Source organism: Bison bison, unplaced genomic scaffold (genome assembly GCF_000754665.1).
Source record: "Bison bison bison isolate TAMUID 2011002044 unplaced genomic scaffold, Bison_UMD1.0 scf7180017864390, whole genome shotgun sequence".
NCBI classification, from domain to species: Eukaryota; Metazoa; Chordata; class Mammalia; order Artiodactyla; family Bovidae; genus Bison; species Bison bison.
The window spans coordinates 6,965,016-6,975,037 of NW_011494962.1; positions in this window are offsets into that span (position 1 = coordinate 6,965,016).

Consider the following 10,022-nt stretch of genomic DNA (forward strand, 5'->3'; position numbering starts at 1 on the left):
AGGGCTGATCTCCTTCAGAATGGACTGGTTGGATTTCCTTGCAGTCCAAGGGACTCTCAAGAGTCTTCTCCAACACCCCAGTTCAAAAGCATCAATTCTTTGGCACTCAGCCTTCTTCACAGTCCAACTCTCACATCCATACATGACCACAGGAAAAACCATAGCCTTGACTAGACGAACCTTTGTTGGCAAAGTAATATCTCTGCTTTTGAATATGCTATCTAGGTTGGTCATAACTTTCCTTCCAAGGAGTAAGCGTCTTTTAATTTCATGGCTGCAGTCACCATCTGCAGTGATTTTGGAGCTCCAAAAAATAAAGTCTGACACTGTTTCCCCGGAGTAAGCGTCTTTTAATTTCATGGCTGCAGTCACTATCTGCAGTGATTTTGGAGCCCCAAAAAATAAAGTCTGACACTGTTTCCCCAACTATTTTCCATGAAGTGATGGGACCAGATGCCATGATCTTTGTAGTCTGAATGTTGAGCTTTAAGCCAACTTTTTCACTCTCCACTTTCACCTTCATCAAGAGGCTTTTGAGTTCCTCTTCACTTTCTGCCATAAGGGTGGTGTCATCTGCATATCTGAGGTTATTGATATCTCTCCCGGCAATCTTGATTCCAGTTTGTGTTTCTTCCAGTCCAGCATTTCTCATGATGTACTCTGCATATAAGTTAAATAAACAGGGTGACAACATACAGCCTTGACGTACTCCTTTTCCTATTTGGAACCAGTCTAACTGTTGCTTTCTGACCTACATACAAATTTCTCAAGAGGCAGATCAGTATTACTCAGCCATAAAAAGGAACACATTTGAGTCAGTTCTAATGAGGTCGATGAACCTAGAACCTACTACACGGAGGGAAGTAAGTCAGAAAGAGAAACACAAGTATCATATATTAATGCATATATATGGAATCAAGGAAGATGGTACTGATGAACGTGTTTGCAGGGCAGCAATGGAGACACAGACATAGAGAACAGACTTGTGGACAGAGTGGGAGAAGCAGAGGGAGGGACAAATTGAAAGAGTAACATTGAGACATCCACATTACCATATGTAAAACAGACAGCCAGTGAGAATTTGCTGTATGATGCTGGGAGCTCAAACCCAGAGATCTGTGACAGCCCAGAGGGGTAGGGTGGGGTGGGAGGTGGGAGGGAAGTTCAACAGGGAGGGGATAAATGGATATCTATAGTGAATTCCTGTTGATGTATGGCAAAAACTAACACAATATTGTAAAGCAACTAATCTCCAATTAAATTTTTTTAATTAAAAAAAGGAAAAAGAAGAATCAAGTTATCAGTAGAAGGAAAGACACTAGGAAAAAAAATGAGGTGTTATAAAAATGTAAAGTGATGAAAATTAAATTTATGACAGGAAATTGTTTGGCCTTATGCTCCTATCAGTCATACCTAGCTGTACTGAAAGGGTGGTTGTTGTTGTTTAGTCGCTCAGTTGTTTACAACTCTTTGTGACCCCATAGACTGCAGCATGCCAGGTTTCCCTATGCTTCACCATCTCCTGGAGCTTACTCAAACTCAAGACCATTGAGTCAGTGACGCCATCCAACCATCTCACCCTCTGTCATCCCCTTCTCCTCCTGCCCTCAATCTTTCCTAGCATCAGGATCTTTTCTAACAAGTCAGCTGTTTTCATCAGGTGTCCAAAGTACTGGAGCTTCAGCCTCAGCATCAGTCTTTCCAATGAATAATCAGGACTGATTTCCTTTAGGATTGACTGGGTTTATCTCCTTGCAGTCCAAGAGACTCTGAAGAATCTTCTCCAACACCACAGTTCAAAACCATCAATTCTTCAGCTCTCAGCCTTCTGTATAGCCCAACTCAAAATACGTTAATTTATATAAAATGTATGCCCTAGTCTATGAATATTTACTGTCACAAGCTTAATTCTTGAAAGTGACAAGTCTCTCAGTCATGTCTGACTCTTTGCAACCCCATGGACTGCAGCCCTCAGGCTCCTCTGTCCATGGGATTCTCCAAGTAAGAATACTGGAATGGGTTGCTATTCCCTTCTCCAGGGGGTCTTCTAAACCCATGGATTGAACCCAGGTCTCCTGCATTGCAGGCAGATTCTTTACTACATTCCTGGGGTTTGTAAAATGTCAAGAAATATTTGAATTATGCATATTATTTTCGAGGATAAAAAGTTTTAGTGGGTTTACATTGATAAGTCCATAAAAGTTTTCCTGGAATGATTAGAAAGATGTCCACTGAAGCGAACCAAATCAGATATTCTCAATTCAGGATAAATTGTTCTCTGCTCACCATAAAACTAATACTTCTTAATAACATTGAATAATCTCAGTGCTGAAGTCTCCCTTTTCTTGCACTCATGCCATTCCTCAGCCCTGCTTGAAAATTTGTACTCTTGCTACCATTGATCTATCTGTTCTAGAAAGGAACAGGCTGTCGTTTCCAGGACTGTCAAATCAGGAGCTTTCACGAGAACGCAAAGATTCACTCTATTATTGCACATCATAGAACTCATGCTTGTAGTTTGAAAATAGAAGTCTTTGGTGTAGGCATTTGCTTGTTTGACAGTTCTGTCCTAAATTTTGAAACCAGTGGTACTGTAAAGTGCCTGTCTGACAATGGTGTACCAGCGCTCATTCATGCAAAATAATTACTGTTCACGGTTCCTTAGCTGAAGTCAATAGCTCTGTGCAAAACACAACATAATGCAGAGATCTAAAGTTACTAAATCAAAACTGAGAAAAAGAAGAATTTTAAATGGGCTTGGCAGAAGGAAAAAAAGCTTCTACAAGATTTGCCAAGTGCCTTTTCTCAACACAATGGAAGCTTCTAATATTTTTAAAAGGGCCTCCATGATAAGAAATGACGGTAACTTTTATTAGCATGTCCTGGTAATTGTTATCACAGAACTTCTATGATGTCAAAGAGATAAAAGCAATTATGGACATAGCAAGTGGTGCCCATTGCTTGGTCTCTAAACGAGACTATTTTCAGGTTTGCTTCTGTGAATTCAGGTTTTTGTTTTATTTTAATATCTATATCCAACATATTATCTACCCTGAAGGGCTTGATTTAATTAACCTAAGTATGTATATGATTACTAACACACATATGGAATGTTGAACTAGCAAATTTTGGGTTGGCCCTGGTGACTCAAACAGTAAGAATCTGCCTGCAATGTGGGAGGCCTGGGTTGGGAAGATCCCCTGGAGAAGGAAATGGTAGTCCACTCCAGTATTCTTGCCTGGATAATCCCATGGACAGAGGAGCCTGGCAGGCTACAGTCCATAGGGTTGCAAAGAGTCGGACATGACTAAAGTGACTTAGCACAGAGTTTTTATCCACACATAACACAATTTGTTTTCCCATTCTTCTGCTGATGGGCATTTAGGTTTTTCCAGTTTGGGGCAATTACAAATAAAACAGTGAAGACATTCTCAAGCAATCCCTTTTGTGTCTAAATGTTCTCATTTCTCTTGAGTGATACCTTAGAGTGGAAATATTGCATTAGGTCCTACTATAGGTCCAAACAAAGAATCCCAACAACTCTAGTCACAAAATTCAATCCTATACATGTGTGTGCATGTTAGTTGCTCAGTAATGTCCAAGTCTTTGGACCCCATGGACTGTAGCCTGCCAGGCTCCTCTGTCCATGGAGTTCTCCAGGCAAGAATACTGGAGTGGGCTGCCATTTCCTTCTCCAGGGGATCTTCCTGACCCAGGGATCAATCCCAGGTCTCCCACCTGGATTAGGACCATAGCCTAAGCCTATGTTTTTGTTTATAGGAACCTACAAGATGGTTTTCCTAGTGTGGATACCCCATTTTTACACTCACAGGCAACATGTGAGAATCCCAGTAGCTTCACACCCTCATCAGTATGTTATCTGTCTCTTTAACTGTTGCCATTCTAATATTTGGGAAGAAATATCTCACTGTGGTTTGACTGCATATCTCTTAAGACTAATGCCATTGGACACTGTTGCATAGGTTTCTTAACCATTCATATATCTTCTTTTGTGAAGTGTCTGTCCAAAACTTTTGCAATTTCTCTGTTTTTAATTATATATTTTATCTCCTAATTACTACTAGAGATAGTCTTTATATATTTTGCATACATGTTCTTTGTTAGATAAATGTATTGAGACTATTTTCTCCCGGACTGTGGCTTGTCTACTCATTTTTTTTTTTAAGTCTTTATTGAATTTGTTACAATACTGCTTCTGTTTTATGTTTTGCTTTTTTGGCTGCAAGTCATGTGGGATCTTAGCTCCCTGACCAGGGATCAAATTCAAGTCCCCTACATTGGAAGGTGAAGTCTTAACCACTGGATCGCCAGGTAAGTCCCCTATTCATTTCCTTAATGATATCATTTGATGAGCAGAATTCTTAATTTTGATGAACTCCAGTGTATCAATTTTTTTCTCTTACAAATAATGCTTTTTGTGTCTAGCCTAAGAAATCTTTGTCAACTCCTACTTCATGAAGATATTTTCCTATGTCTTATTCCAGAAGTTTTATAGTATAGTATTAGCTTTTAAGTCTATGATCCATCTTGAATTATTTTTATATGTATGGTGTGAGCTGGGGTTGAAGTTCCTTTTTTTCCATATGGCTATCCCATTGTTCCAGCTCCATTTATTGAAAACTTTCCTTTTTCTATTGCATTGCTTTGCTGAAAATCTAGCACTAGTAGTAAAGAACCCACCTGCCAATGCAGGAGTCTCAAGAGACGTGGGTTCCATTCTTGGGTTGGGCAGATACCCTGGAGGAGGACATGACAACCCACTTCAGTATTCTTGCCTGGAGAATCCCATGGACATAGGAGCCTGGAGAGCTACAGTCCATAGGATCACAAAGAGTCAGACTCGACTGAAGAACTTGGCACAGTGCACAATGTCCTGAAAGTCAACTGACCAACTAAGTGTGATTCTATTTCTAGATTCCTTTCTGCTCTTTTGACCCACTTGTTTATCCTAAACCTTTACCATATTCTCTTGATTACCTTCATGAGTTTTATCATTTTTTACTTCTGTTTTTGTGGCTACTTTTAACTCCAGCAGGTATTAGGTTCAGATTTTATTTTAAAAGTTAACACAATTTTCAAACTCCTCTGGACCTCAGTGACTGTAAAACAGGAAAAATAAAAACTCTCTTATAGGGTTGCCAGGAGAGGTGAACAATCTAGTGTACCTTTAAAAGGGGCTTTCCTGGTGGCTCAGTGGTAGAGAACATGCCTGCCAATGCAGGAGATGTGGGTTCCATCCCTGGGTAGGGAAGAGCCCCTGTAAAAGGAAATGGCAACTCACTCCAGTATTCCTTCCTGGGAAATGCCAGGGACAGAGGAGTCTGGTGGGCTACAGTTCATGGGGTCTTAAAAGAGTTGGACATGACTTAGTGATTAAACAACAACAACACAATACCTTTAAAAAGTGTATCATAATTCCACAATAATCTTTGTAAGATTAGAATGCTGATTGTTTTTCTTTCACTTTTTGCTTCACATGATCTTAAGACATGTTCTCACGTATGTTTACTGAAATATCCAAGAACGGTCTATATCCTTAGTTTCAGATTTGCAGAGGCAGGTACTGCATGGATTAGAGAATAAACAAAGTTCCAAGAGAATCAAAAAGAGTGATGGGCACCTGATTCCTTCCCACTTATGCGAAACCTAGTCTAGCAGTGATAGCAATACCTTCTGACATTTTTCATTTGTCTGTGTTTTTTTTTTTTCAAGGCAAGAACTATTAGATTTCTAATGCTTTATTCTTCCAGATTGTTCTGATTTGATATCCCTTTTCTTTGTTGTAACAGCTACTCTTTGCTGAATGACCTTTGCTCTCCCCACCCCACATCAGTGACCTTTTAAACTGTTTTAATATTTACTGTGGAATTACTTGTCCTGAACCTTGGATTGAGTTTCCCTGAAAGATCTCATTATAGGCTTAAAATGGTGGTGAGCAGAAGGGTTCAGAGTTTGAACCCTTCCCTTTACCTAAACTAAAACAAGCTGAAAAATAACTCTTTCTCTTCCTCACTCATCTAAGGGCATGCAACAGAGATGAGTAGAAGTGTAAATTCTTTCATAACCTTTTTCCTATTACTACCCTAGTGAGTGAGTGAGTGAAAGTCGTTCAGTCGTGTCTGACTCTTTGTGACACCATGAACTATACAGTCCATGGAATTCTCCAGGCCAGAATACTGGAGTGGGTAGTCTTTTCCTTTTCCAGGGGATCTTCCCAACCCAGGGATGGAACCCAGATCTCCTGCATTGTAGGCGGATTCTTTATGAGCTGAGCCACAAGGGAAGCTATTACTACCCTAGATCATGCCCCAATTCTCATTCTCATTTTTAAATTGAAATTCCTCTTCCTTTGGTTTAGTAGCAGCTTCTTACTTTTGGCTACTGTTTTTACTCGATTGCAAACTCCTGGAGCACAATTATTTGATGTCATTTATCTTAGTTTCATGGGCCTTCCCTGGTAGCTCAGATGGTAAAGAATCTTCCTGTAATGCAGGAGATCCAAGTTTGATGCTTGGGTCAGGAAGATGCCCTGGAGAACAGAATGGCTACCCACTCCAGTATTCTTGCCTGGAGAATTCCATGGACAAAGGAATCTGGCAGGCTATGGTCCATGGGCTCACAAAGAGTTGGACATGACTGAGCAACTAATACACACATCTTAGTTTCAAATCTTAGCATCAAACCAAGTGCCCTGTATTCACTTCATAACTATCTATTAAATTCTTTACAGTAAGTAGCTGACTATTATAGACAATGTCATATATATAACAGATAGGCAATAATTGTACATGATTTATTGATAACAGGAACTCAGTACTTATTCACTGATTGATTAATAGTTTGAATTCATTTTATAATTAGAGCACCAGATGAGTCTGGTGATCATTTCAAAAACTTGTTAGAACCGCTCAACTGGAATTCTGCATATCGAATTATTTAAATAATAGCTCTCTGTACCTTTTTCTGTAATGTTATCCATAAGATTAAAGCCATTTTACCTCATAATAAATGAAAAGAGTCTTCTAAATACTTGTAGTATTAAAATCCCCTGACAAGAATTCAGAATTATCTCAAATTCTTATTCCAGTGAGTGTCACAGCCAAGTTCCAGTGTACTTGACCGAGATAGAATAAATATATGTAGTTTTCAAAAGACTCAGACAATGCAAGTGAAGCACTCATGTCTGCTCATGCTAGACTTTCTGATTCTTCTCCTGATATGCTTCTGTAGAAAGTGTTCCCGGGTCTGTGATTAATTTCGGCTTCCTAGAGCAAACTGGTAAATCTTACTTCCTTTTTTGATAGAATATGGATTTGTCCATCAAATCTTAGACAGCTAGTCCTGGAGGCACCTTTTAAAGCCAAAAAGAGGTAAAATTATGTCAAAAAAAGGAAGTACGCTACACACAGCAGGTGGTAAATGTGTAAGAGGTAGGAGCACATGAGAAGTAACATAGATGGAAAACATAAATCCTTAAATATGTTTCAATAAAGCCATGGAAGTGCTGACTTTAAAAAAAAATGCAGAATGTGAGAGTTGTGAGTTATGTTTTATCTGGGGAAAAATGAGGACTGCAGCCTGGGAAAACATCACCTTAGATAGCTCTAAGAAACTGTTGTAAAGAAGCAGGGGAAAAGGTCAATATACACGTGATTTGGTGAAGCGGGAGTACATGCAATCAATCACATATTTTTTTTTTTGCAGAAATTTCCTTAGTCACAAGGAGCAGATGTCACCATGAAGGATTTTCGTGTTTTTCTAGATATGAGAAGATACAAGAATTGGGCTCCTAAAATCACCTCCTGAAAATACATCTGAAGACCTGTTCTGCCAGTACTTCCTGCCCTACCTTGACCTGTCCCCACATTCAGCCAGAGTGCCTCATTTCTGCTCCACTCTGAACTCTTCTTGGCAGGGGTTGAAAATCAGCAGCTGCAGTAGAACATATTTAATTCTTATAGAGATAGAGGATAAGTGCCAATTCAGATCAGATCAGATCAAATCAGTCGCTCAGTCGTGTCCGACTCTTTCCGACCCCATGAATCGCAGCACGCCAGGCCTTCCTGTCCATCGCCAACTCCCAGAGTTCACTCAGACTCACATCCATCGAGTCAGTGATGCCATCCAGCCATCTCATCCTCTGTCGTCCCCTTCTCCTCTTGCCCCCAATCCCTCCCAGCATCAGAGTCTTTTCCAATGAGTCAACTCTTCACATGAGGTGGCCAAAGTACTGGAGTTTCAGCTTTAGCATCATTCCTTCCAAAGAAATCCCAGGGCTGATCTCCTTCAGAATGGACTGGTTGGATCTCCTTGCAGTCCAAGGGACTCTCAAGAGTCTTCTCCAACATCACAGTTCAAAAGCATCAATTCTTTGGCGCTCAGCCTTCTTCACAGTCCAACTCTCACATCCATACGTGACCACTGGAAAAACCATAGCCTTGACTAGACGAACCTTTATTGGCAAAGTAACGTCTCTGCTTTTGAATATGCTGTCTAGGTTGGTCATAACTTTCCTTCCAAGGAGTAAGCGTCTTTTAATTTCATGGCTGGAGTCACCATCTGTAGTGATTTTGGAGCCCCAAAAAATAAAGTCTGACACTGTTTCCACTGTTTCCCCATCTATTTCCCATGAAGTGATGGGACCGGATGCCATGATCTTCATTTTCTGAATGTTGAGCTTTAAGCCAACTTTTTCACTCTCCACTTTCACCTTCATCAAGAGGCTTTTGAGTTCCTCTTCACTTTCTGCCATAAGGGTGGTGTCATCTGCATATCTGAGGTTATTGATATTTCTCCTGGCAATCTTGATTCCAGCTTGTGTTTCTTCCAGTCCAACGTTTCTCATGATGTACTCTGCATATAAGTTAAATAAACAGGGTGACAATATACAGCCTTGATGTACTCCTTTTCCTATTTGGAACCAGTCTGTTGTTCCATGTCCAGTTCTAACTGTTGCTTCCTGACCTGCATACAGATTTCTCAAGAGGCAGATCAGGTGGTCTGGTATTCCCATCTCTTTCAGAATTTTCCACAGTTTATTAAGTGCCAATGGCAAGTGCCAATTTGTAGTTGACTGAAGTTACATCCATAAATACTGTTGTGGGACAAGGAGGCTTGAGATGCTGTTGTCATGCAGTTGCTAAGTTGTGTCAGACTTTTTGCAACCCCATGGACTGCAGCACGCCAGGCTCCTCTGTCCTCCACTCTCTCCTGGAGTTAGCTCAAACTCATGTCCTTTGAGTCAGTCATGCCATCTAGCCTTCTCACCCTATGTTGTCCCCTTCTACTCTTGCCCTCCATCTTTCCCAGCATCAGGGTCTTTTCCAATGAGTGGGCTCTTTACATCAGGTGGCCAAAGTATTAGAGCTTCAGCTTTAGCATCAGTCCTTCCAATGAATATTCAGGACTGTGATCTGCTTTAGGATTGACTGATTTGATCTCCTTGCAGCCTAGATACTGGTATTGGAATAACTACACCTTTCTTAAACACTCCCCTTAAGTCTTTACAAAAGCTATACTAAGCTGATTGTGTAAGAGCTGACCCAGTTTAATTTCTTCCTCTGAACCCTTTCTGTTCAGAGTGGGGAAGCAAATTGTCCAGGATCACTGATTTGGAAGACTTTTAGGTAATCTACACCAAAGGTTACATCGTTGTCAGTGCCAGCCTTTCGAAGCAGGGAAAGCAAAGTTTAACAGAAGTATCAGCGACTTCTAATCAGGTTCCTTCCTTGCCCCGCCCCCTAGATTTAAACCTTCTCTAAAGCTTTCAGTGGTTTCAACACTGAAACCTTTAAAAACTGCAACTGCATAAACTTGAAAGGTCCCCAGGCGCTGCAGCGAGCAAGTGGCCTTTGGAGTTGAGAGCTTCCGCCCGCGGGGAAAAGAAAGAGTTCCGGAAGCGCAACCGATGGGCGGCGGTTACTCCGAGAGAGAAAAATCAGGCGACTTAGGGGAGGAGTTTGGGCGAGGTCGACCCGAGTGCTTTCAGCGACCCGGAGCCA